We start from the raw sequence: 21,661 nt of genomic DNA, 5'->3' as shown, positions 1-21,661 counted from the left end.
GGTGAAGAATTACGCACACATCCTCACACGCCAAGATGAATGGTTCGCTGTGTACTCTGGGGATGGATGCAGCTAACCCTTAACCTTGATAATATCCCATTAGACAATCTGACTGGTTTCGCATCAGACGGTGCATCAAATGTGATGTGTAACTACAACAGCGTCACCAGCAGACTGAGAGAAGAATGTCCAGGCATTACTGTCTTTAGATGTGTCTTCCACCGCATCCATTTGTGTGCTAGTGAAGCAGCTAAAACCTTGCCTCGTGCATGCGAGGAATTGCTACGAAACATATATAATTATTTTGCACATAGCAGAAAGAGGAAATCTGAGTTTCGGGAATTCCAGGGTTTCTGCAATTTAAAACCGCACAAAATACTACATGGTAGTGCAACAAGGTGGTTATCATTACATGAGGCTGTGGCAAGGGTTTTGGAGCAGTGGAGTGCCCCAAGGTTGTATTTTCAGAGTAAGGTTTATGATTGTAGGTTGCTGGCTGTTGAAAACATTAGGAAGGCACTAGAGGATCAAGCAATAGTCTGCTATCTACATTTCTTGAATTACATTTTGCCACATGTAAATAATTTTAACTTAGTGTTCCAGAATAAAGGCCCAACACTTCATTTGATTCATGACAAATATCTAGCCTGTATAGGTTTTTGGTACATTCCATTTGTCAGGATCATTTACTTTGTAAAGTTCCCTTATATGATATCAACCCAGCAAACGGCAGCCTACACAAACCTGTTCATCAAATTTACCTTGGGGCAAAATTACACTCGTTGTTTCAGGCACCAGAATATGTGAATAATGTAGATATGATGACTGACATCAGGTTAAGATGTAGGACTTTTCTTATTGTACTATATCAAGAAATCAAGAAAAGACGACATAAATAATAAGTTATGGATGTTGACACGATATTTGCATCCCGGGAAAGTAATGGATCCCACCGCCAGAGCAAACATGTCATCCCTCAGCGACTTAATGGATGAACTGCCAAGGATCACCAATATGTATGATAAACAGGCTGTTCATAACGAGTGGAGAACTGTTCAGTTTTATAAATTCCCAGACCATCTTAAAGATCCAAAGTATTATACTCGTATTTGGCTACTCTATGTTCATCTTATGACACTTACAGACGCCATGGGAAATTTCCAGTACCGGACCTTTGCTACATTTGCGCTTAATGTCCTGTCGCTTCCAACTTGCAATGATGTTGAACGGCTATTCTCTAAACTGAATATCATAAAGCGAAAACAGAAAAATTGCCTCCATGTGAAAACTGTTAATCATTAATGGCTTTGAGTGAGATTTCACTTCAGCAAGGTGACTGTACAACATTTGGACCTAGTTTAGAAATGTTATTGTGTGTCTGCAACTAAATCTGATCATGCAGTATTGTTCATGTTAGTGGGTGATCACTTTATTTACTGTACATATAGCTTTCTACACACTAATCATGTTTTTTTTCTGCTAAACTAATGTATTTCGTTTTGATAATATATATATATATATATATATATATATATATATATATATATATATATATATATATATATATATATATATATATATATATATATATATATATATATTTTCCATAAGGCAAAATTTCCTTAAAACTTTGTTTTACATATGCCTTTTTTCTTAAACCTGCGTATAATTGCTACTTTATTCTAGATTTAGACCAGAAGTATTGGAAACACATTGTCGTTGACTTACAAGCTCTCAGCATCACATGGATAGATGGACAGAGACGTTGTATCACACCTTTAGTTAAAAGTGCACTCTCTCTCTCTCTCTCTCTCTCTCTCTCTCTCTCTCTCTCTCTCTCTCTCTCTCTCTCTCTCTCTCTCTCTCTCTCTCTGTACCATATGTAGAAAATGCAGTATGTCTAGAAACGATAGTGATGTCATCAGAGATAAGGCGTGGGAACGGAAGTTGGAGACAAACGACAAATATCGTACCGCTGTTTTTTTTTTTCTTTTCGTGCTGGTAACAGATGATCCTGCACTATAACATTCCATGAATACACAAAGGGGATATGAAATGAATTACTTAGGGCAAAAACAAGAAAAACAGGAGTGTAGTTACACTGTGGGAAATGTAGTGAAAAGCCTTTGCCAGCACGTTTTGAATGTGGCTGGTGACACAGGTATAAGCATTATATCAGAGCTGATACCATGGCCTCATCACGGGAATTCATTAACACTTGTTGTATCAGGGCTCATGTTATGGCCTCATCGCGGGAGTTGATTAACACTTCTAGCAGTTCTTCTTACTTTATCTAGCGAGGACGTTTGTGCACAGGCTGGGAACGTATCCTGAAAAAAAAAAAAAAAAAAAGGTCTTCTGCTGAACTGATGCTGATACTTTATGATATGATTTAAAAAAAAATCTACTGTTTTTGTAAAAGACCAAGAAAAAAAAAAAAGTGAGTGACGACGACAATTATTATCCTCGTCATCTTTTTTGGGCATTACGTTTATTAGACAGTGATGAAGAAATTGTATACAGTGAGAATGCAAATGTGGATAATGAAGGAGAGGATCTATTTGTTAGTGACGATGAAAATAAAGGAAGTAATGAAGGAAATTATTCACAAGCATTGGCAGAAGCAAGTAATGCTCAGTATCCTTACCTTTGTTATGCATTAGGTTGAGGTGACTTTCCTGAAGAAAACTAAACAAGTGAAAGTGATGATATGGAAAGCGACGTTGTACTCACCAGTGACGGTGAAAGCGAAGTAAGTCATGAAGAAAGTGATTCTGAAGAAAATGAAGAAAATGATAATGCTAGTACTTACGTGGAAACCCATGATGTGTCCATACATGATGACGATAAAAACGAACAAAATGATGGTGACAATTAATCACACAGTGACGGACTACATCATTATCTTCGTCATCTTTTTTTTGCATCAGGTTTAGAAGGCAGTGATGAAGAAAATTAAGGTAATGAAACTGTCAGTAGAAAATATTATCGAAAACTGGCCGGAAACACGTTTAAAGACTAACTACTAACCGTTCATTCCACACAAGTGAGCATTCTGCTGCAAGGCTAGGGAGAGGCATGCAGTTAGCTAATTCCTAAGAGCAGAGTGAAAAGACTGATAAAAGACCGCAACTGAAGCTACGTCGTGGCGGACACGAAGGTTGAAGACAGTCAGTTAGATGACAGCTAATTGTTCATTACATCATACATCATTCCAACTGCAACTGCCAAGGTAAATATACCACAGTGTATATTTTGAATTTTCTGAAATGCAAGGAAGGCTGAAACAATTAAATTTATGTAATTATACAAAATCTTTCTGTATACATAGTCAATTTACAGAAGTGTCTGGTTACGTGTCGTACTTGATCCCGTTCTCTTTAGTTTTCACATCAATAGAAAACGGCGGAAATTTAACGTCACTGCCAGCTACGGAAAAACGGCACCTCTGTGAAGGAGGATGTGACGCACTGGACCATGTTTATGTATTAATTTAAATTACAAAATTTTTCAACATTTAGTATTTCCTTATAGAAGAGTAACTTTTCGTGTCATAGAAAAAGTATAAGGGCTTTCAAAAATATTCATACAGTTTTTAAGAAATAGGAGGAAAGACGAGTGTGTCTCGCAGAAATAGCCATTTACCATTGTACTGTAACAGTGCGACACCAGAAATGGCCTTAAAACGAGCCAGGAAAGCTCCAGTCTGGACCTACATGGACTAAATAATGCCTGACGCTACTGTGTGTTTAATGTGCAAGGACACACTTAAGTATGATGGAAATATTTAAAGTATGATTAAGCATTTCCCCACGAAATATCCATTAGAATACGCGGAGATGCGGGAAGAGTCTGTGCCAGATATGGCTGGGAGTCAGAGACCAGCAGGAGCATCATCAGCCACGGTGTAGCCTACTTTATATCAAACGATTGACAGGACTCTGTTCTACAAAAATTACTCTGCTAAGAAGAAGGAACTTGATCACCTTTTAATGAAAACGATTGTTCAAGATCTTCAGCCACTATCTATAACTGAAGATAAAAGGATTTAAAAGTTTCGTTCATGGCCTAAATCCTTGGCATGAGATGCCTAGTCAGTCGCAGAGTGTTGACGAGAACACATTTACCATTTCTTTATGAACAAGAAGTACAGAAAGTCCGTAAAGAACTTGAAAAAGCTAAAGACATTGATTGCATTGACCACAGACATCTGGACATGCAGGCAAACAAAAGGCTTTGTCACTGTCACAGGACACTTCATTTCTCATGATTTTAATTTAGATCTGTTGTATTGGAGACAGTAATAACGACAAAAAATCATGCAGCACAGAATATAGCAGAGGAACTGACACATGTATGCAGTAAATGGGAAATTCTAGACAAGGTATATTGTGTTGTTACTGACAATGCTGCCAGTATGAGTTCAGCAATAAAGAACATCATGAATTTGCGTCATCTTCCATGCATTGTTCATACACTAAATTTAGTTGTACAGGATTCAGTGAAAAATGTAAGAGAAATGTAAATAACAAAAGATAAAGTAAAACAAATTGTTGTCTTTTTCCACCATAGTGTCAAAGCCTCTGACAAACTGAGCCAGCTTCACCTACAGCACGGTGTTCCTGTCAAGAAACTAATTTAAGACGTAGAGACTAGGTGGAACTCTACTTTCTATGTGCTGGAACGCTTCATTCAGCAAAATGATCTCGTCACCACTACACTTTGCTTGTTGGGGAAAAATGACTTGTGCCTTCGCAGTGATGAGCTTAACCACATAGAAAAAAAAAATGCAATTGCTGTATTAGACAATTTTGATGATACAACAAGGCGAGGAGTTTCTGGCGCTGGTGTGCTTGATAAAGCAAATGTTTGGGATTCGAGATTCTGCTTTTGAACGCGAATGTGTAATGAACCGATCGAAAATTATTGCATGTGTTTTACCTACATCTCGCTCGTGTGTGCCTTCATTGCGTAGCTTTTCAACAGGTCTGCTCCTTCAGTGTCCCTCTTGTCATCTAAAAAATTACTAAACCCACAACATTACTTATACTAAGATCACCACCTTGCCTCCGTTTTCTTCGTCCCTTCATTTTCATTCTTGTCCTTGTCACCGTCGTCGTCCTTGACCTCCTCCTCCTCCTCCTCCTTGCTCTTGTTTTTGTTGTTGTTGTTGTTGCTTTTGTTGTTGTTCTCCTCCTCCTCCTCCTCCTGCTCCTCCTCCTTTTCCTTCTTCACCACCACCACCACCACCACCACCGCCCACATCCCCTTTACAGTACCACCAGTCCCCTGAACAATCGCCACCCCTCACGTAAGCCCATAACCCAACGCTAGCACCTGCCTTCCCTTGGTTCCTGCAGCAGAGGGAGGTGTTCCACGCTCCCTTCTTCACCACCCGGTTCTGTACGGCCTGGACGGGGCTCTTCTGCCCGCTCTGCCTCGCCTGCCTCTCCTGCTTCCGGAGGGACAAGGACTCACTCAAGGTCTCCCTCAAAACCATCGCACAGAACTTCAGGGACCACGGCGTCACTTTCAGTAAGTTAAGAGAGAGAGAGAGAGAGAGAGAGAGAGAGAGAGAGAGAGAGAGAGAGAGAGAGAGAGAGAGAGAGAGAAATAATTTGGGATTATTTTATTAGCTTTGGGGCACAACCCACCAGAATAATGAAAACTGACATGAAAAAAAAAAAGACTATTTTTTAGGGACTGAAAGATGGACGATTATTGATTATTGTTGATAAAAGGAATATTTTCAGTGGGGAGAGAAAGCAGTACTAGTTTTCTGTCTTGAACGTGCGAGGATCATATTGTAGTGTTATATGTTGTTATCGTCCAAAGTTTTAGTGTGTTAGGCACAGACAGGAAGGTCTCACGCGTGGAATCAATAATAGTTCAGAGGAAAGGAGGAACAGCAACATTAAGAAGGATGAGGCTACGTCGATGAGGCTACGTCAGAGAAACACAGGAAAGAAAAGCTCCTGGCGGGGTAACTAGAATGATTGGGTTTTAGAAGATCATGGACGTTGCCTGCAGGATGAAGGGTCTCGGCTTGGGCTCGATGAATAAAAGACAAAGGCAAAGTTGACTGGACAAAAGTACAGTGGCAAAAATACGTGAGCAAGACAATAGAGAAGTGGGGAGTGTACTGATGCAAGACTGATGAACATTAGACACTGTGTTCTTGATTAGAAATGGAAGGTCGGATCAACAATGTGAAAAACTGGGATGGAAAATATTAGTACAAGTGTGGCTAGAGAACAGTGTTGTAAGAAGTCAAAATATCGAGAGAAATATGAAAGAACTAGTGTATAATGAAACTTTTTGTTGTAGAAGATCGGGAGCAAAGCTAATGAAAACTGCGTCATCATCATCATCATCATCATCATCATTATAAAATAAGGAAAGCTTCTGAAAATATTATCGAAAGAATGCAATGTGTCGAGAGAGATGGAAATGATGAGAGACGCGCACAGTATTTCTGGTAATAAATTTCTGCTTCCCATTCTCGATATTTTTGTGTCACCAATTCTACGTTTTTGCGACAGGAACATGAAGGAGTGTGCGAACGATAAAGTTTCACAAAGCAAAGAACGCTTTCGGCAGAGGCAAGTTAAAGGCAGCAGAGAGTGAGGGGATGCGGGGCCACTTGCCTCGGTGCAATGGTTGGTGCTGAGGTGACGCGTGGTGTGGTGACCGCCCCCTACAGATTTTACCTGGTTTACGTTTCAGGTGTGTGTGTGTGTGTGTGTGTGTGTGTGTGTGTGTGTAAACGTTAACTCAAGGCGTTTCATTTCCTCACGTCACTTACACTCTAGAATTTGACATGTTAATAGAGACGTGTCCTTTCATCCCTCGAGGAGTGACGCCCGCCTGCCTCCCGCTCCAGCACGGCAGGTAAAGAAAACGAGTCTGTTCCCCGCCTCCCCTGGGACACCTGTTGCAGCCCCGCAGGATTACAGACTTGCAGATTGGAAAGTTCTACATTAATTTTACCGAATCTCGTAATCTCTTGGTAAACAGGAAACGGCGAGCAACAAGCGACCTTTCCTGGTTATTCATCACGATTCGAGATTACGAACTTAAATGTAACTTGTTTATCAATGCACTGGTAAGGACTGGTAAGAAAAGTATGGGACGTTTTCAAAGTTTGTAGAGTTGGAGGCAGCTTGTTGGAAGGAGGGAAGCGTTTCTGTGTATATGGCAGGGCATGTGTGTGAGAGTGGGTGGTGGAGTGAGTGGAGGGAGGCATGCAAGATTAAATGGAGAGGAGGTGGAAGAGGTGGATTGTTTCAGGTACTTGGGATCAAGTCACAGTGGACACAAGAGTTGAGACAGAGGTGAAGTGCGGAGTGAAAGAAGCAGGAAAAGTTCTTGATGGACTAAGAAAGATCCTCAAGCAAAGGACACTGGGTGTGAGTGTACAGAGAGAGAGAGAGAGAGAGAGAGAGAGTTATACGAGTATGTGGGAATAGTGGTATCCGCTGTGCTGTGTGGTGCTGAAACATGGAACACGGGAGTAGCGGAAAGGAAACTGTTAAGTGTACTGGAAACCAAGTGTTCGAGGAGTGTGTGTGTGTGTGTGGAGTAACGTGGTGGGATCGATAGAATAAGAAATGACGAGGTGAAAAGAACTGCTGTTTTGAGAGAGTTGCCTGGATAGTGCATGTTTGTGTTGTGATGCTTTAATTGGCCTGTGGAGAGAATGAAAGAGAGAATGGTGGGCCTATATAAATACCAGGGAATACATTATTATTATTATTATTATTATTATTATTATTATTATTATTATTATTATTGTTTGTTGTTGTTGTTGTTGTTGTTAGTAGTAGTAGTAGTATAGTAGTAGTAGTAGTAGTAGTAGTAGTAGTAGTAGTAGTTTCTTCAATTTTATTAATTTTAATTAATTAATTAATTAATTAATTAATTAATTAATTAGAAGAGGGGGACAGCTGAATGTCACTGAAGAAGAGTTGATAGTTGTCTGGAAGTTTCATTTTACCAGAAAGAAACGGACGTGATGCTGTATTTACTCTGCTGTGCAACTGTGGACACAGATACGAGACGTGACGGTGACGGCAATTGTGGCAGCCTGATGGCGCTGCTCGGTGTGACAGGTGTAGTGAACCCTCAGTGCTGCACACGGTACAGTTTATTCTGAGTCCGGTCACGTCTATAATTATATAAAACACTCAACACCATAAGTATGTTGTTTTGTTGTACCGTCACTTTTGTAGCATCACTTTGAGGTGCTCATTACAAATGTCATCACGCTCTGTCTGCTGCACACTTAATGTATTGTACACTTACGTATATTAGTGATGTGGCGGTATAACCTTGACATCCAGGATCAGGCTGGTGAGTCTGTTGTGGTACCAAGAGCTCTTGTCCGCTGCAGTGTGGCTGGCGAGTTGTGTTGGTTATGTAACGCTGAGGGGATGGTGTCCTGAGGGGACAGTGTCGGGGTGAGAGGCAGCCATTTTGTGGTTGGGACCGCGGTGGTGTTGTGGTGTTATTGGTGTCCTTGGGGAAGGTGTTGTGGTGTTACAGTTAATCTATGGTGATGTTGGTGATGTCTTGTGAGGTTTGAGGAGGTAAAATACGGGAATTGTTATTTGGGGACGCGGTGACAGCGTCTGGGGAAATTCCCGCAGCTGGGGAAAATATTTCAGCGGGCTTTGAAGGAGTAAAAGGGTTTTATTGGTTTGTGAAGTGACGGGAATGTCAGGTATTGATGTGCATAGCCTCTGAGCAATAAGGGAGGCGATATAAGAGCCTCAGTAAAAGGGGGAATCTATGGTGAGTGAGTGAGTGGGATTTATCCTGTGTTGGTCTAGGCTAGAAATTTGTTCCCTAATTTCCTTTAATGTGTACTACCTCAATTTGTTTGTGAGTTAACATTATCATTAGTATATCCTGTTATTATACAGAATAAGTGTGTTTTCCTCCCCAACATTGATGAGGCAGTGAGGTGATTTCTGGCGTGCTGTGCCGAGGTGAGGGTTTGTGAGAGGGTTTGATAGCTGGCGATTTCTGATAGGTCGGCTAGGTACTCGAGGCCTTTAAAAATTCACACCTTTAGAACTTTCTGGGATCAGTGTGCCGTCCACTTTCTTGGAAAGATAACAGGGATCGTGACACGTATTGGGGCTTTGTGAATGAGCGTGGGCGACGGGTGCAGAACACAGGTCTGTGTCCCTGATATCAGATAATGACCCCATGGAAAAATTGAGAAATATTTTGAGGAACACACCGAACAGTGCCACTAAGATCCGGACATACGAGTATGTGAATGACTTTAACCCGACACTGACAGTTCACAATATTTATAAGACTGATAAGTATGTGCCCGATTACCAGCGAGAGGCATTCACAAGACTGAGATTAATGTCACACAATCTAAGAATTGAAACAGGCAGGTGGAGTCGAACGCCAACTGAGCAGAGAGTATGTTTATGCGACGGTGTTCATGTTCAAACCGAAAAACATGTGTTGTTAGAGTGCACAATGACTGCTGATCTACGTAATAGTTATCAAATGCTCAGATTTGGCGATATAAATGACATAATGGAAGAGAATATCTATATACAGGAAGTGTTTAGCTATATTTTTGAAGTACTGAGTACATACGTATAATATGTAAGAATCACCTCTACATCAAATGCATGTTTGTTACTTTTCATGGACAAAAGTACTTGTACAATTATTTGTTCTTCGTTTATTTTGTAAAAGGATTCTTTTGTCAATAAACAACTAACTAACTAACTGTGTTGGTGGCGACCACCCTTCTGCCGTTAGGAGTGTGGCGAACACCACAACACCTGACCACCACAATGGTTTCATTATGGCACTAACCATAGGTCACCAGCTTTTAGTGTAAACACCCTCACGACTCACTCTCCCACCTGCTCCTCCTCTTCCCTCTCATCTTCACTCCTTCACTTCTTCCTTCTCATCTTCACTCCTTCACTTCCTCCCTTCCTTCCCCGCCTCCTCTATCCTCTCATCTTCCCTCCTTCACCTTCTCATCTTCACTCTTTCACTTCCTCCCCCGCAAGCGGTAACAGCAGTGCTACTAAGGGACTACAAGTCAGGAGCCGTGATCATATAGACTGTTGGATGGTCTGAACTCTGCATTTCCTGACAGACGTATGAATTGCTCTTTGTGACTGAAGTGAGAAAGCATCTGCAGGAGGTAACTCAGTCCTTCAAAGGATACTTTCACCATGGAGAGGTTACTGTGGCACTGAAACGAACACGGAATCAGTTTCTCTTCAACAGTGATTCCGCTGATGGCAGTGATGTCTTGAAAGATTATTTTGCTGAGCTGCAGGCGAGTGACACAATGTGAATGGAATTTGAGTCACTGCAGCCAGGAACCGTTTGTAGCAGTACATATTGTCATGATCACTCACTATTGTTGCTGTGTTTGTAATTATGATGTTATTTTATTAGATAATATTATGTGTGTGTGTGTGTGTGTGTGTGTGTGTGTGTGTGTGTGTGTGTGTTTGTGTGTGTTTGTGTTGTGTTGTGTTGTGTTGTGTGTGATGAAAGATGATCCTCTCTCCCCAAAGAGGTCCTCTTCCGTGTGTGTGTTGTGTTGTGTTGTGTTGTGTTGTGTTGTGTTGTGTTGTGTTGTGTGTGATGAAAGATGATCCTCTCTCCCCAAAGAGGTCCTCTTCCGTGTGTGTTGTGTTGTGTTGTGTTGTGTGTGATGAAAGAAGTTCCTTTCTCCCCAAAAAGGTTCTCTTCCGTGTGTTGTGTTGTTTTGTGTTGTGTTAGTGTAAGTAAAGCGATGATACAACGATGATTACATGATGCAATGCGTCCCACGATGATAATACACGATGATAATACACGATGATAATACACGATGCGTTCCACGATGATAATACACGATGATAATACACGATGCGTTCCACGATGATAATACACGATGATAATACACGATGCGTTCCACGATGATAATACACGATGATAATACACGATGCGTTCCACGATGATAATACACGATGATAATACACGATGATAATACACGATGATAATACACGATGCGTCCCACGATGATAATACACGATGCGTTCCACGATGATAATACACGATGATAATACACGATGCGTTCCACGATGATAATACACGATGATAATACACGATGCGTTCCACGATGATAATACACGATGATAATACACGATGATAATACACGATGATAATACACGATGCGTTCCACGATGATAATACACGATGATAATACACGATGCGTCCCACGATGATAATACACGATGATAATACACATTGCGTTCCACGATGATAATACACGATGATAATACACGATGATAATACACGATGCGTTCCACGATGATAATACACGATGATAATACACATTGCGTTCCACGATGATAATACACGATGATAATACACGATGATAATACACGATGATAATACACAATGATGATACACGATGCGCTCCACAATGATGATACACGATGCGTTCCACAATGATGATACACGATACATAGCCTTCTCCCCTTCAGGGTCCATTTAAATCCAATGGGCAATGGCGTGGACGCTTGCAGCCCCTCACAGTGAACGCGAGGTGATGGTGACCAAGAGCCACCCACCATTCGCCGGACACTGCCATGGAGGAAGCACAGTCCTCCCCTAAAGGGCTCCTGGGCTGGCAGTATTTGCCGTAGGGTGTGTGGTGGCGTCTCCTTGGGCTGTCAGGGGCTGCAAGTGACGCTAACAATTTTGTAGGTGGAGCAGAAGAGGAGGCTGGCGTGGACCTTGGGCCCAGATCCAGCCAGCTCCAGTCGGCCGCCTGCTCCTCCACCGCGTCCACCAAGTCTTTCCCCGGCCTGAATAAATTTGGTCCCAAGTTTCCGAAAGTGATTTAATTTTGCAGCGAAAAGAAAATTGCCGACTTGCGATGAAAAATGAGTTGGGTTGACGCGAGTCGAGGAATCAGTTTGCCAGCGAGGCGAGGTGGGAACCTTTTGCTGTGAGCGCCTCGGGTGTTGCCTCTGTGTTTGTTGCCCTCAAATGTGCGTGTGTCTGTGAGGCAATCATTCATTAAGACAGTGAGCTCTGCCTGCCTGTTCTGCCCTCTTCAAGCGAGTTAGCATTAGAGAAAACATGAAGGATGTTGTGTGTGACTGTCAAATGTGATCCAGCAGGTCTCACACTTTGAGATCAATCTCTTGGTCTTCAAAGGAGGAACCGCCTGGAAACACCGCCTGTATCTTTCTCTGCACCAGTCTTCCTAGCATTTAACTTTTCATTAGTGTTCATTGTTTTGATGTAGCAATTCGAATTCCTTTTATTTTCAAATTCCACTACGTAACGTGTAGTGCTTCAGCTTAACAAACACAGGGATAGATATACTATAGTTTATCTTACACAAGGGATCGTTTTCTGTCTCATCACAAAAAACTGAGCAATTTCAGGATATACTGACATATTATGAACTCAGTGTAACAATCATTACGCCAAGTGGCTGATGATAAGTAGTTACTACTACTACTACTACTACTACTACTACTACTACAAGTAGTGCTAGCAGTGTTATGGACACTGAAGACTTAGACGTATTGTAAACTCTCGAATGCCATTAAATGGCAATAAAAAAGGGAGGTTACATAAATTTGCGACTTGGTACAAGTTCGATAATTACGAGGTATATTGTTGTTATTAATATTATTATTAGTAGCAGCAGTATTAACAATCCCTTTGGCTAAAAGCAGTCACAGTGGAATAAAGTGAGTATTTCCCTTTGCTTATACAATCAGCGGTTCACACATCGCCCACATAATATATACGCCTTCCTGCAGCCTCCCTCGTGTTCCCACGTGTCCATGTCTGTCCGTCTCTGTGCTGCTTCACATTCCTTCCTTCACTGTCATCTATGGTGGTCTTATCACTATGCAACTCTTTATAGAGAGGTTAATTATTGATGGAAGGCGACTGACGAGAGAAGGTGTCAGCAATGCAACAATGGAAGCACCACGCACATCGAGAAATTGCTTAACATTCAAATCTCTGAAGCTCAAAACTCTGCGAGAGCCCAATGGTTGTGCTCTACACCGCTGGATGGGAAATTGTATTCATTCTTTTGTGTACATCATTGCCCTAATGACTGATATCACAACATGTAAAAGTCATTGTAAAATGTCATTACTAAACATCGGTAAACATTTAACTGGACAAATAAAAGTTTATAAGAACATAAGAACATAAGAAATAAGGGAAGCTGCAAGAAGCGACCAGGCTTACACGTGGCAGTCCCTGTATGAAACACACCTACCTATTTCCATCTGTTATCCCCATCCATAAACTTGTCTAATCTTCTCTTAAAGCTCTCTAGTGTCCTAGCACTAACTACATGATTACTGAGTCCGTTCCACTCATCTACCACTCTATTTGAGAACCAATTTTTTCCTATCTCCTTCCTAAACCTAAATTTTTCAAGCTTGAACCCGTTATTTCTTGTTCTACCCTGGTTGCTGATCCTAAGAATTTTGCTTACATCTCCCTTGTTATAACCCTTATACCACTTAAAGACTTCTATCAGGTCCCCTCTTAACCTACGTGTCTCTAGAGAATGTAAATTTAACCGCTTCAACCTCGCTTCGTAAGGAATACTCCTCATCCCCTGTATCCTTTTAGTCATTCTCCTCTGTACTGATTCTGATAGACCTATATCTTTCCTGTAATGTGGGGACCAGAACTGCACAGCGTAGTCTAGATGAGGTCTGACCAGCGCCAAGTATAATTTTAATATTACTTCCGGCCTTCTACTTTTAACACTCCTAAAAATGAATCCTAGTACCCTATTTGCCTTGTTTCTGGCTTCTATGCATTGTTTCCCTAGACGGAGTTCAGAGCTAACTATAACTCCTAAATCTTTCTCGTACCCTGTACCTACCAGAGTTTGGGTGTTTAATGTATACTTATTGTGTGGGTTTCCTCTACCTACGCTAAGCACTTTGCATTTATTGATATTAAATTGCATTTGCCATCTATCCGTCCATTCATTCATTCTATCTAAGTCTGTCTAAGTTCTATCTAAGTCTGCAAGGCGATGGCATCCGCTTCTGACCTAATTAATCTACCTATCTTTGTGTCATCCGCAAATTTACTAACATCGCTACTAATTCCACTATCCAAGTCATTAATATATATTAGAAATAATAATGGCCCTAATACTGATCCCTGTGGCACCCCACTAATGACATGACCCCACTCGGATTTCGAGCCGTTTATTAGAACTCTCTGTCGCCTGTTACCAAGCCATGACCCTATGCAACCTAACACCTTCCCATCTATCCCGTGCGCCCTAACCTTTCTCAGGAGCCTTTGATGGGGCACCTTGTCGAATGCTTTACTAAAGTCCAGATATAAGATATCATAACTATCACCATTATCTACTGCTTCGTACACCTTACTGTAAAAACTTAACAAGTTTGTCAGGCAAGACTTCCCCTTCGTGAAGCCATGCTGTGACTGATTTATCAAGTTATGTTTGTCTAAATGTTCCCTAATGTTCCTGGCTATTATTGACTCTAACATTTTACCTACAACTGAAGTTAAGCTGACAGGTCTATAATTAGACGCTAAAGTTTTATCCCCTTTCTTAAAGATGGGTACTACATATAGTAAGAGAGCACAGAGTAAGACAAAGGTAAAGCACGAAATAAAAGTGCAAATACAGATAAATAAAATTTTAGTAAAATTTAATAAAACGTTGTCATAAGCCATAGTAAAACTAAGATTATAGTGAAAAAAAAAATAAATAAATTATATAAAAAGTACTATCATATTTAATGACAGTGTCTTGAGGCAGATATGACAGCAAGTGTCTGCCACCGAGAAATATGCACTGTGTTATATTATTATTATTTTTTTTTTTTATGTAGGAAGGACACTGGCCAAGGGCAACAAAAATCCAATAAAAAAAAATACCCACTGAAATGCCAGTCCCCCAAAAGGGTCAAAGCAGTGGTCAAAAATTGGTGGATAAGTGTCTTGAAACCTCCCTCTTGAAGGAATTCAAGTCATAGGAAGGTAGAAATACAGAAGCAGGCAAAGAGTTCCAGAGTTTACCAGAGAAAGGAATGAATGATTGAGAATACTGGTTAACTCTTGCGTTAGAGAGGTGGACAGAATAGGGGTGAGAGAAAGAAGAAAGTCTTGTGCAGCGAGGCCGCGGAAGGAGGGGAGGCATGCAGTTAGCAAGATCAGAAGAGCAGTTGGCATGAAAACAGCGGTAGAAGGCAGCTAGATATGCAACATTGCAGCGGTGAGAGAGAGGCTGAAGACAGTCAGTTAGAGGAGAGGAGTTCATGAGACGAAAAGCTTTTGATTCCACCCTGTCTAGAAGAGCAGTATGAGTGGAACCCCCCCAGACATGTGAAGCATACTCCATACATGGACGGATAAGGCCCTTGCACAGAGTTAGCAGCTGGGGGGGTGAGAAAAACTGGCGGAGATGTCTCAGAACACCTAACTTCATAGAAGCTGTTTTAGCTAGAGATGAGATGTGAAGTTTCCAGTTCAGATTATAAGTAAAGGACAGACCGAGGATGTTCAGCGTAGAAGAGGGGGACAGTTGAGTGTCATTGAAGAAGAGGGGATAGTTGTCTGGAAGATTGTGTCGAGTTGATAGATGGAGGAATTGAGTTTTTGAGGCATTGAACAATACCAAGTTTGCTCTGCCCCAATCAGAAATTTTAGAAAGATCAGAAGTCAGGCGTTCTGTGGCTTCCCTGCGTGATATGTTTACCTCCTGAAGGGTTGGACGTCTATGAAAAGACGTGGAAAAGTGCAGGGTGGTATCATCAGCATAGGAGTGGATAGGACAAGAAGTTTGGTTTAGAAGATCATTAATGAATAATAAGAAGAGAGTGGGTGACAGGACAGAACCCTGAGGAACACCACTGTTAATAGATTTAGGAGAAGAACAGTGACCGTCTACCACAGCAGCAATAGAACGGTCAGAAAGGAAACTTGAGATGAAGTTACAGAGAGAAGGATAGAAACCGTAGGAGGGTAGTTTGGAAATCAAAGCTTTGTGCCAGACTCTATCAAAGGCTTTTGATATGTCCAAGGCAACAGCAAAAGTTTCACCAAAGTCTCTAAAAGAGGATGACCAAGACTCAGTAAGGAAAGCCAGAAGATCACCAGTAGAGCGGCCTTGACGGAACCCATACTGGCGATCAGATAGAAGGTTGTGAAGTGATAGATGTTTAAGAATCTTCCTGTTGAGGATAGATTCAAAAACTTTAGATAAGCAGGAAATTAAAGCAATAGGACGGTAGTTTGAGGGATTAGAGCGGTCACCCTTTTTAGGAACAGGTTGAATGTAGGCAAACTTCCAGCAAGAAGGAAAGGTAGATGTTGACAGACAGAACTGAAAGAGTTTGACTAGGCAAGGTGCAAGCACGGAGGCACAGTTTCGGAGAACAATAGGAGGGACCCCATCAGGTCCATAAGCCTTCCGAGGGTTTAGGCCAGCGAGGGCATGGAAAACATCATTACGAAGAATTTTAATACGTGGCATGAAGTAGTCAGAGGGTGGAGGAGAGGGAGGAACAAGCCCAGAATCGTCCAAGGTAGAGCTTTTAACAAAGCTTTGAGCAAAGAGTTCAGCTTTAGAAATAGATGTGATAGCAGTGGTGCCATCTGGTTGAAGTAGAGGAGGGAAAGAAGAAGAAGCAAAGTTATTGGAGATATTTTTGGCTAGATGCCAGAAATCACGAGGGGAGTTAGATCTTGAAAGGTTTTGACATTTTCTGTTAATGAAGGAGTTTTTGGCTAGTTGGAGAACAGACTTGGCATGGTTCCGGACAGAAATATAAAGTGCATGAGATTCTGGTGAAGGAAGGCTTAAGTACCTTTTGTGGGCCACCTCTCTATCATGTATAGCACGAGAACAAGCTGTGTTAAACCAAGGTTTAGAAGGTTTAGGACGAGAAAAAGAGTGAGGAATGTACGCCTCCATGCCAGACACTATCACCTCTGTTATGCGCTCAGTACACAAAGATGGGTCTCTGACACGGAAGCAGTAGTCATTCCAAGGAAAATCAGCAAAATGGGGGGGGAGAACTGAGGGGGGGAGTCATCAGGGGGGAGGGAGGCATCAAGGGGGAGTATTCTGACTTTTGTCACTCACTTCCCCGTTGGCGATCAGTTGGATTTGGTGATGGGCGATATGAAGGGCTATACTTTCAATCCTCTCTCTCTCTCTCTCTCTCTCTCTCTCTCTCTCTCTCTCTCTGAACACTGCAACCCATCGCTTCCACCTATCTTTTCTGTTTCCGTCTTCAGCCTTGGAGCGTAACAATACAGTCATTTCAGCCTTACGATTTCCCGAGTAAGAACGGTAAACAAAATTGGGGAACAAAGCTGAAGGCGAAAGAGATAATTTAGCTATTCATGGAAGTTGGCCTGACTTTATCTAAGGACAGACGAACATACGTACTAAACATGCAAACACACACACACACACACACACACACACACACACACACACACACACACACACACATAAAGGACACGAAAATGGATCTCTTAATTTTGGATACTATAATAATAACCATTTCTAAGATCAATATAAAAAAAAGGTTATTATGATACCAGAACGTATATTTGTTAGTGTTTGCTTAGCGGTCCACTTTTTTTTTTCTTTTCTCGTTTATGTACATATTTTCATTCTTCGGTTTCTTTCATATGCTTTTGTTCATCAGTATTTTTTTTTTTTGTGTGTGTGTGTGTATTTGTGTTTAATGATCTAAGTTTTCTTTGCTTGCTTCGATCTATCGCTTTAATCATTCACTTTTATTTTTTATTGTTCACTTTGATCTCATACGTTTTGTTCCTCTATCTGCTTGTTTCTCTTGGCTTTCCATAAGTTTATCTTTTATTTATCATTTGCTTATTCGCATATATCTTCTTCAAACTTTAACTTATCCACCCGTCTAATTCTGCCTGTTTGCACTCACACAAGTATTGCTCCATCTATTGTTCCTTTTCGGCCTCAATCTCTGTCGTCTCTGTATTCATTCACTTTAGGTTTAATTGTTACGTGATATATATATATATATATATATATATATATATATATATATATATATATATATATATATATATATATATATATATATATATATATATATATATATATATATATTACAGTAAGATTGTGAAACTAGTGATTTCGTGAAATCGCTAAAACTTTCAGGGAATTCGTGAAATTACTGTTTCACTTAGTGACTTCATGAAATTACTAAAATATCTAGGGATCTATCAACCCCCCCAAAAAAAAGACAAAGTAATGGAAAAGTAAAGTATTAAAACAAATGTTGAAAAGCCAGAAGACTTGAGCATTGGAAGTAAATGAGACAAAGAAGTGTGACACGGTACTCAAAAATAATACACTAAAAGGAACATGAAAAAGAAACAGGACGAGGCTTTCAGTCCCCCCTTAGAGTGAAAATAAATTAAAAACAAGTAACGAAATGTGATACGTAGAGACTGCTAGAGGAGAAGGAGGAGGAGGAGGAGGAGGAGGAGGAGGGGGAGGAGGAGGAGGAGAGGAGGAGTCTTTGGGTTGAAGGGGACGGAAAAGAAATACAAGGAATGGCGACGACGAGAACAGACGCCATCCAGACTACGAGGAGAAATAAAAGAAAAGAAGAAGAAGAAGAAGAAGAAGAAGAAGAAGATAAAAAGACGAAATATCGAAGAAAACACAATACGCGGACGGAAGGGTAGAATAAGAAAACGAAGAAGAGAACCAATATATGCTATGGAAAAAGACAGAAGGGGGAAAGAGAGAAAGGCAATAAGGTGAAGCAAGGGACAGGAAAAAGCGACTGCATCTGGCAGGGTAGCGGGAGAGAGCTGGCTGCTGGAGGACTGGGGACGGAGACGCGGCACGATGAAGCGTGACAGATCCCTGGTTGGCTCCACCCCGGGGGACACCACGCTAAAACAAAAACACCACGTCTCTTCTACCTCTCCGCCTCACCCGCTGCTACAAAAGTTTTCACCGTCAATAAGTTTTACATGGAGAGATAAAGGAGGTATAAAGCAACTCTCCTGTAAATACGAGTTCAATGTTGAGTTTCCTGCAGTGAAAATGATGATGATGCATGCGCGTTTACGTCTTTGTTGTTGTTGTTGTTGTTGTTGTTGGTGGTGGTAGTGGTGGTGGTGGTGGTGTTGTCGTTAATGGTGTTGCTAAGAACGTCCTGAAATTATCGTCTTTAATCCTTATTTATTTATTTTCTTTTTTATGCTGTAGTGTTTGTCTCTCTGCTTCTTTGTATGTGTGTGTGTGTGTGTGTGTGTGTGTGTGTGTGTGTGTGTGTGTGTGTGTGTGTGGGTGGGTGGATGGCTGTATATCTGTTTGTCTGTCTATTTAGCTGGCTGACTTCGTATTTGTTTGTCTCCCCCCCAGATCTCTCCCTCTCTCTCTCTCTCTCTCTCTCTCTCTCTCTCTTCCAAGCATTTATTTTAGAGAAGCATCGCGTCATTCCTGTGAATCTCGCATTTACAACCCGAAAAATCGCAGACTTCCCCCTCACCCCCTGCCTTGTTACACCTCCCTTTACATGAATATTATCGTTGTTTCCTTTGATGTTTCTTTCCCAACCCGGCCGCCGCCATCACGGGAAGGTGCTCATGATGCCAACGAGGCTTCTTTTGTCACCACCTCTTTGCCATTCCCCTCCATTCATCTTGAAATAATTCGCCTTATCACCGGACATTGCCCTCATCTCCCCTAAGGCCGCTCGCCCCGTACTGTAACACGGGACTTTCGGCCTTGGCTTCTTATCTTTGTCCGATCTTTTTCCGTCCCCGAGCATCTCTATCACTCCACTTTTAACGGGTATTAATTTCTCGTGTCCATTCACCGCCTTGTTGGTGTCCACAAGCCTTTTCCACTTGCTCCCTAAAAAGGCTGAGGAGATCCAAGTAAGTTTTTAAGATCCACCTGTGAGACGCACGGCTTCACGAAAGTCGAGTCACCTACTGAGGGATTTTTAGAATGTTTCGCTGATGATTAATATGTATGCTGAGAGGAAGAGGAGAGAGGAGAGGTTATGAGAGGAGAGGGTATGAGAGGAGAGGAGAGGAGAGGAGAGGAAAGGAGAGGAGAGGAAAGGATGAATAAGTTGGTGGAGGAAAGCAAAAAGAAGGAAAACATGAATATGAACAAGAACAAGAAAACAATGAAAAGAAAAAGAGAAGTATATAAAACAACAAATGAATAACAACAACAACAACAACAACAACAACAACAACAACAACAACAACAATGGCAATAACAAATAAAAATAAGAATGAAAATCAGGAAGAAAGAAAAGATGAGACAAAAACAAAACAAAAAAGAAATGAAAAAAAAAAGCAAAACCAGAGTGTAAGGTTTCTAATCCCATAATCAAACTTAAAAGTCAATATTCCATTTTTTTTCTTGTTTCATTCCTCACATGGCTTCTCATCCCATCAAACAGCTTGTGTATCTTGCTGGCTTTTAGGTAGGTCCAAAATGTATCGTGAGCTGTGACCTTGATCCTGCAAGTTTGGATCTTGAAGTGTGGCAGTGAAGTTCAGTGTCTCGTCACAAAATTGAACCTTGAGGTATTTAGTTGTGCTTGGTACGAATTATTTTTTTTTTTTTTAACTTTTATTATAATTTGGTTTCTTAAGTATATAGATGTACTGAGTACAAAATTTCATCAAAGTTTTCTTACAATTTGGATACTTAAGAATGATGGCTGTTGAGTTACGTGCGATAAGTTTAAAGTTCCATTATAATCTAGTTTCTTAAAAGTGAGGCTGTGTTGAGTTCGAAATGTTCAAAATTTTAATACAATAAATAAAAAACGTGTAGTATTTTTCAATGTGTGTGATAAGGTCCAAAAGTTCAAAGTTTCATCACAGTCTATATCTTTTAGGTGTTTAAGTCTGACAAAGTCAACATTTCAGAATGTCGTCACTATTAGAATATCCCAGTGTGTAATCTTCAACTGACTTCAACAAATTCAAAGTTTCACCACAACTTAAAAGATCAAATCATGTGTTTAAGTTTCAGCAAGTTCGAAGCATCACAACATAATGAACAGTAAGACATTCAATGGCCATTATCCTATTTCTACAACAACAACAACAATAACAACAACAACAACAACAACAACAACAACAACAACAGCAACAACAACAAAGCAAAAGGCAATAGTGGTGTTTCATTAGTATAGAATACAAAGAAATCTAAATGTATCTGCGGCTTTAGCGTGAGCCAAAGCTTGGGAGAGGAAAACGCAGCGCGATGAATGGAAAGGAACAGAGCGCACGACATCACACTGAAAGAAAAAAATAGTTACACAACCTGGGAAACAAATGGAAGTGGATATTAACAACACACACACACACACACACACACACACACACACACACACACACACACACACACACAAACACACACACACACACACACACACACACACTTCAAAAAGACAAAGACATCGAGTATATTACTGTAGTAAGGAAAACAACCAGGAAGAAAAAATATAGAAAAAATATACATAAAAAGTGAAAAAAAATAAAAGAAGTACTATGAATAGATAGAAATGTTATGACATAAAAAAAAAACTTACACGATAAC

The 21,661-nt window shown here is 40.8% G+C and overlaps 1 long non-coding RNA gene across 1 annotated transcript in view; it reads right to left on the bottom strand.

Annotated features, from left to right (window-relative positions):
- Positions 1-1,952: 1,952 nt before the first annotated feature.
- The window catches only part of LOC135097237 (uncharacterized), a 38,555-nt gene continuing 18,846 nt past the window's right edge, over positions 1,953-21,661 (bottom strand). Inside the window, exon 3 of the long non-coding RNA XR_010265492.1 lies at positions 1,953-2,330. This is a non-coding gene — a long non-coding RNA (uncharacterized LOC135097237). The remainder of the gene's footprint in view (positions 2,331-21,661) is intronic.

Source organism: Scylla paramamosain, unplaced genomic scaffold, assembly GCF_035594125.1.
Source record: "Scylla paramamosain isolate STU-SP2022 unplaced genomic scaffold, ASM3559412v1 Contig15, whole genome shotgun sequence".
NCBI classification, from domain to species: Eukaryota; Metazoa; Arthropoda; class Malacostraca; order Decapoda; family Portunidae; genus Scylla; species Scylla paramamosain.
The sequence above is the reverse complement of the archived record's forward strand: the minus strand, read 5'-3'. Positions and strand labels throughout refer to the sequence as shown.